This window comes from Leiobunum rupestre, chromosome 2 (genome assembly GCF_980474605.1).
Source record: "Leiobunum rupestre chromosome 2, qqLeiRupe1.1.hap1, whole genome shotgun sequence".
Classification (NCBI taxonomy): domain Eukaryota; kingdom Metazoa; phylum Arthropoda; class Arachnida; order Opiliones; family Sclerosomatidae; genus Leiobunum; species Leiobunum rupestre.
This window is the reverse complement of record NC_143385.1, coordinates 29,129,024-29,135,869: the sequence shown is the minus strand read 5'-3', so window position 1 is coordinate 29,135,869 and position 6,846 is coordinate 29,129,024.

Below are 6,846 nucleotides of genomic sequence, written 5' to 3'. Positions count from 1 at the left end.
CCTTACTGACTAACCAAAAGCTCGAAATAGATAGTCTAACCCCCTCAGTAACGAAGCGGAAGGCAGTCTCGGTTTCTCTCGGTTCCGCGAGTCGTTTTTTTTCGCCGGCCTGCCTTCGCCTTCCTTACTGACTAACCAAAAGCTCAAAATAGATAGTCCAACCCCCTCAGTAACGAAGCGGAAGGCAGTCTCGGTTTCTCTCTGTTCCGCGGGTCGTTTTTTTTCGCCGGCCTGCCTTCGCCTTCCTTACTGACTAACCAAAAGCTCGAAATAGATAGTCTAACCCCCTCAGTAACGAAGCGGAAGGCAGTCTCGGTTTCTCTCTGTTCCGCGGGTCGTTTTTTTTCGCCGGCCCACCTTCGCCTTCCTTACTGACTAACCAAAAACTCGAAATAGATAGTCCAACCCCCTCAGTAACGAAGCGGAAGGCATACTCGGTTTCTCTCTGTTCCGCGGGTCGTTTTTTTCACCGGCCTGCCTTCGCCTTCCTTACTGACTAACCAAAAGCTCGAAATAGATAGTCCAACCCCCTCAGTAACGAAGCGGAAGGCAGTCTCGGTTTCTCTCTGTTCCACGGGTCGTTTTTTTTTCGCCGGCCCACCTTCGCCTTCCTTACTGACTATTCAAAAGCTCGAAATAGATAGTCCAACCCCCTCAGTAACGAAGCGGAAGGCAGTCTCGGTTTCTCTCTGTTCCGCGGGTCGTTTTTTTGCGCCGGCCTGCCTTCGCCTTCCTTACTGACTAACCAAAAGCTCGAAATGATAGTCCAACACCTTCAGTAACGAAGCGGAAGGCAGTCTCGGTTTCTCTCTGTTCCGCGGGTCGTTTTTTTTCGCCGGCCTGCCTTCGCCTTCCTTACTGACTAACCAAAAGCTCGAAATAGATAGTCTAACCCCTTTAGTAAAGAAGCGGAAGGCAGTTTCGGTTTCTCTCTGTTCCGCGGGTCGTTTTTTTTCGCCGGCCTGCCTTCGCCTTCCTTACTGGCTAATCAAAAGCTCGAAATAGATAGTCCAACCCCCTCAGTAACGAAGCGGAAGGCAGTCTCGGTTTCTCTCTGTTCCGCGGGTCGTTTTTTTTCGCCGGCCTGCCTTCGCCTTCCTTACTGGCTAATCAAAAGCTCGAAATAGATAGTCTAACCCCCTCAGTAACGAAGCGGAAGGCATTCTCGGTTTCTTTCGGTTCCGCGGGTCGTTTTTTTTCACCGGCCTGCCTTCGCCTTCCTTACTGACTAACCAAAAGCTCGAAATAGATAGTCCAACCCCCTCAGTAACGAAGCGGAAGGCAGTCTCGGTTTCTCTCTGTTCCGCGGGTCGTTTTTTTTCGCCGGCCTGCCTTCGCCTTCCTTACTGTTTAACCAAAAGCTCGAAATAGATAGTCTTACCCCCTCAGTAACGAAGCGGAAGGCAGTCTCGGTTTCTCTCTGTTCCGCGGGTCGTTTTTTTTCGCCGGCCCACCTTCGCCTTCCTTACTGACTAACCAAAAGCTCGAAATAGATAGTCCAACCCCCTCAGTAACGAAGCGGAAGGAAGTCTCGGTTTCTCTCTGTTCCGCGGGTCGTTTTTTTTCGCCGGCCTGCCTTCGCCTTCCTTACTGACTAACCAAAAGCTCGAAATAGATAGTCCAACACCCTCAGTAACGAAGCGGAAGGAAGTCTCGGTTTCTCTCTGTTCCGCGGGTCATTTTTTTTCGCCGGCCTGCCTTCGCCTTCCTTACTGACTAACCAAAAGCTCGAAATAGATAGTCCAACACCCTCAGTAACGAAGCGGAAGGCAGTCTCGGTTTCTCTCTGTTCCGCGGGTCGTTTTTTTTTCGCCGGCCTGCCTTCGCCTTCCTTACTGACTAACCAAAAGCTCGAAATAGATAGTCTAACCCCCTCAGTAAAGAAGCGGAAGGCAGTCTCGGTTTCTCTCTGTTCCGCGGGTCGTTTTTTTTCGCCGGCCTGCCTTCGCCTTCCTTACTGACTAACCAAAAGCTCGAAATAGATAGTCCAACCCCCTCAGTAACGAAGCGGAAGGCAGTCTCGGTTTCTCTCTGTTCCGCGGGTCGTTTTTTTTCGCCGGCCTGCCTTCGCTTTCCTTACTGACTAACCAAAAGCTCGAAATAGATAGTCTAACCCCCTCAGTAACGAAGCGGAAGGCAGTCTCGGTTTCTCTCGTTTCCGCGGGTCGTTTTTTTTCGCCGGCCTGCCTTCGCCTTTCTTACTGACTAACCAAAAGCTCAAAATAGATAGTCCAACCCCCTCAGTAACGAAGCGGAAGGCAGTCTCGGTTTCCCTCTGTTCCGCGGGTCGTTTTTTTTCGCCGGCCTGCCTTCGCCTTCCTTACTGACTAACCAAAAGCTCGAAATACATAGTCTAACCCCCTCAGTAACGAAGCGGAAGGCAGTCTCGGTTTCACTCTGTTCCGCGGGTCGTTTTTTTTCGCCGGCCCACCTTCGCCTTCCTTACTGACTAACCAAAAGCTCGAAATACATAGTCTAACCCCCTCAGTAACGTAGCGGAAGGCAGTCTCGGTTTCTCTCTGTTCCGCGGGTCGTTTTTTTCGCCGGCCCGCCTTCGCCTTCTTTACTGACTAACCAAAAGCTCGAAATAGATAGTCTAACCACCTCAGTAACGAAGCGGAAAGCAGTCTCGGTTTCTCTCTGTTTCGCCGGTCGTTTTTTTCGCCGGCCTGCCTTCGCCTTCCTTACTGACTAACCAAAAGTTCGAAATAGATAGTCCAACCCCCTCAGTAACGAAGCGGAAGGCAGTCTCGGTTTCTCTCTGTTTCGCGGGTCGTTTTTTTTCGCCGGCCTGCCTACGCCTTCCTTACTGACTAACCAAAAGCTCGAAATAGATAGTCTAACCCCCTCAGTAACGAAGCGGAAGGCAGTCTCGGTTTCTCTCGGTTCCGCGGGTCGTTTTTTTTCGCCGGCCTGCCTTCGCCTTCCTTACTGACTAACCAAAAGCTCAAAATAGATAGTCCAACCCCCTCAGTAACGAAGCGGAATGCAGCCTCGGTTTCTCTCTGTTCCGCGGATCGTTTTTTTTCGCCGGCCTGCCTTCGCCTTCCTTACTGACTAACCAAAAGCTCGAAATAGATAGTCTAACCCCCTCAGTAACGAAGCGGAAGGCAGTCTCGGTTTCTCTCTGTTCCGTGGGTCGTTTTTTTTTGCCGGCCCACCTTCGCCTTCCTAACTGACTAACCAAAAGCTTGAAATAGATAGTCCAACCCCCTCAGTAACGAAGCGGAAGGCAGTCTCGGTTTCTCTCTGTTTCGCGGGTCGTTTTTTTCGCCGGCCTGCCTTCGCCTTCCTTACTGACTAACCAAAAGCTCGAAATAGATAGTCTAACCCCCTCAGTAACGAAGCGGAAGGCAGTCTCGGTTTCTCTCTGTTCCGCGGGTCGTTTTTTTCGCCAACCTGCCTTCGCCTTCCTTACTGACTAACCAAAAGCTCGAAATAGATAGTCTTACCCCCTCAGTAACGAAGCGGAAGGCAGTCTCGGCTTCTCTCTGTTCCGCGGGTCGTTTTTTTTCGCCGGCCTGCCTTCGCTTTCCTTACTGACTAACCAAAAGCTCGAAATAGATAGTCTAACCCCCTCAGTATCGAAGCGGAAGGCAGTCTCGGTTTCTCTCGGTTCCGCGGGTCGTTTTTTTTCGCCGGCCTGCCTTCGCCTTCCTTACTGACTAACCAAAAGCTCAAAATAGATAGTCCAACCCCCTCAATAACGAAGCGGAAGGCAGTCTCGGTTTCTCTCTGTTCCGCGGGTCGTTTTTTTTCGCCGGCCTGCCTTCGCCTTCCTTACTGACTAACCAAAAGCTCGAAATAGATAGTCTAACCCCCTCAGTAACGAAGCGGAAGGCAGTCTCGGTTTCTCTCTGTTCCGTGGGTCGTTTTTTTTGCTGGACCACCTTCGCCTTCCTAACTGACTAACCAAAAGCTTGAAATAGATAGTCCAACCCCCTCAGTAACGAAGCGGAAGGCAGTCTCGGTTTCTCTCTGTTTCGCGGGTCGTTTTTTTCGCCGGCCTGCCTTCGCCTTCCTTACTGACTAACCAAAAGCTCGAAATAGATAGTCTAACCCCCTCAGTAACGAAGCGGAAGGCAGTCTCGGTTTCTCTCTGTTCCGCGGGTCGTTTTTTTCGCCGACCTGCCTTCGCCTTCCTTACTGACTAACCAAAAGCTCGAAATAGATAGTCTTACCCCCTCAGTAACGAAGCGGAAGGCAGTCTCGGCTTCTCTCTGTTCCGCGGGTCGTTTTTTTTCGCCGGCCTGCCTTCGCTTTCCTTACTGACTAACCAAAAGCTCGAAATAGATAGTCTAACCCCCTCAGTATCGAAGCGGAAGGCAGTCTCGGTTTCTCTCGGTTCCGCGGGTCGTTTTTTTTTCGCCGGCCTGCCTTCGCCTTCCTTACTGACTAACCAAAAGCTCAAAATAGATAGTCCAACCCCCTCAGTAACGAAGCGGAAGGCAGTCTCGGTTTCTCTCTGTTCCGCGGGTCGTTTTTTTTCGCCGGCCTGCCTTCGCCTTCCTTACTGACTAACCAAAAGCTCGAAATAGATAGTCTAACCCCCTCAGTAACGAAGCGGAAGGCAGTCTCGGTTTCTCTCTGTTCCGCGGGTCGTTTTTTTTCGCCGGCCCACCTTCGCCTTCCTTACTGACTAACCAAAAGCTCGAAATAGATAGTCCAACCCCCTCAGTAACGAAGCGGAAGGCATACTCGGTTTCTCTCTGTCCCGCGGGTCGTTTTTTTCGCCGGCCTGCCTTCACCTTCCTTACTGACTAACCAAAAGCTCGAAATAGATAGTCTAACTCCCTCAGTAACGTAGCGGAAGGCAGTCTCGGTTTCTCTCTGTTCCGCGGGTCGTTTTTTTTTTCACCGGCCTGCCTTCGCCTTCCTTACTGACTAACCAAAAGCTCGAAATAGATAGTCTAACCACCTCAGTAACGAAGCGGAAGTCAGTCTCGGTTTCTCTCTGTTTCGCGGGTCGTTTTTTTTTTCGCCGGCCTGCCTTCGCTTTCCTTACTGACTAACCAAAAGCTCGAAATAGATAGTCTAACCCCCTCAGTAACGAAGCGGAAGGCAGTCTCGGTTTCTCTCTGTTCCGCGGGTCGTTTTTTTTCGCCGGCCTGCCTTCGCCTTCCTTACTGACTAACCAAAAGCTCGAAATAGATAGTCTAACCCCCTCAGTAACGAAGCGGAAGGCAGTCTCGGTTTCTCTCTGTTCCGCGGGTCGTTTTTTTCGCCGGCCTGCCTTCGCCTTCCTTACTGACTAACCAAAAGCTCGAAATAGATAGTCTAACCCCCTCAGTAACGAATCGGAAGGCAGTCTCGGTTTCTCTCTGTTCCGTGGGTCGTTTTTTTTTGCCGGCCCACCTTCGCCTTCCTTACTGACTAACCAAAAGCTCGAAATAGATAGTCCAACACCCTCAGTAACGAAGCGGAAGGCAGTCTCGGTTTTTCTCTGTTCCGCGGTTCGTTTTTTTTCGCCGGCCTGCCTTCGCCTTCCTTACTGACTAACCAAAAGCTCGAAATAGATAGTCTAACAACCTCAGTAACGAAGCGGAAGGCAGTCTCGGTTTCTCTCTGTTCCGCGGGTCGTTTTTTTTCGCCGGCCTGCCTTCGCCTTCCTTACTGACTAACCAAAAGCTCGAAATAGATAGTCTAACCCCCTCAGTAACGAAGCGGAAGGCAGTCTCGGTTTCTCTCTGTTCCGTGGGTCGTTTTTTTTTGCCGGCCCACCTTCGCCTTCCTTACTGACTAACCAAAAGCTCGAAATAGATAGTCCAACACCCTCAGTAACGAAGCGGAAGGCAGTCTCGGTTTTTCTCTGTTCCGCGGGTTGTTTTTTTTCGCCGGCCTGCCTTCGCCTACCTTACTGACTAACCAAAAGCTCGAAATAGATAGTCTAACAACCTCAGTAACGAAGCGGAAGGCAGTTTCGGTTTCTCTCTGTTTCGCCGGTCGTTTTTTTTCGCCGGCCTGCCTTCGCCTTCCTTACTGACTAACCAAAAGCTCGAAATAGATAGTCTAACCACCTCAGTAACGAAGCGGAAGGCAGTCTCGGTTTCTCTCTGTTCCGTGGGTCGTTTTTTTTTGCCGGCCATCCTTCGCCTTCCTTACTGACTAACCAAAAGCTCGAAATAGATAGTCCAACACCCTCAGTAACGAAGCGGAAGGCAGTCTCGGTTTTTCTCTGTTTCGCGGGTCGTTTTTTTCGCCGGCCTGCCTTCGCCTTCCTTTCTGACTAACCAAAAGCTCGAAATAGATAGTCTAACCCCCTCAGTAACGAAGCGGAAGGCAGTCTCGGTTTCTCTCTGTTCCGCGGGTCGTTTTTTCGCCGGCCTGCCTTCGCCTTCCTTACTGACTAACCAAAAGCTCGAAATAGATAGTCTTACACCCTCAGTAACGAAGCGGATGGCAGTCTCGGCTTCTCTCTGTTCCGCGGGTCGTTTTTTTTCGCCGGCCTGCCTTCGCCTTCCTTACTGACTAACCAAAAGCTCGAAATAGATAGTCTCACCACCTCAGTAACGAAGCGGAAGGCAGTCTCGGTTTCTCTCTGTTCCGCGGGTCGTTTTTTTTCGCCGGCCTGCCTTCGCCTTCCTTACTGACTAACCAAAAGCTCGAAATAGATAGTCTTACAACCTCAGTAACGAAGCGGAAGGCAGTCTCGGTTTCTCTCTGTTTCGCCGGTCGTTTTTTTTCGCCGGCCTGCCTTCGCCTTCCTTACTGACTAACCAAAAGCTCGAAATAGATAGTCCAACCCCCTCAGTAACTAAGCGGAAGGCAGTCTCGGTTTCTCTCTGTTCCGCGGGTCGTTTTTTTTCGCCGGCCTGCCTTCGCCTTCCTTAATGCCTAACCAAAAGC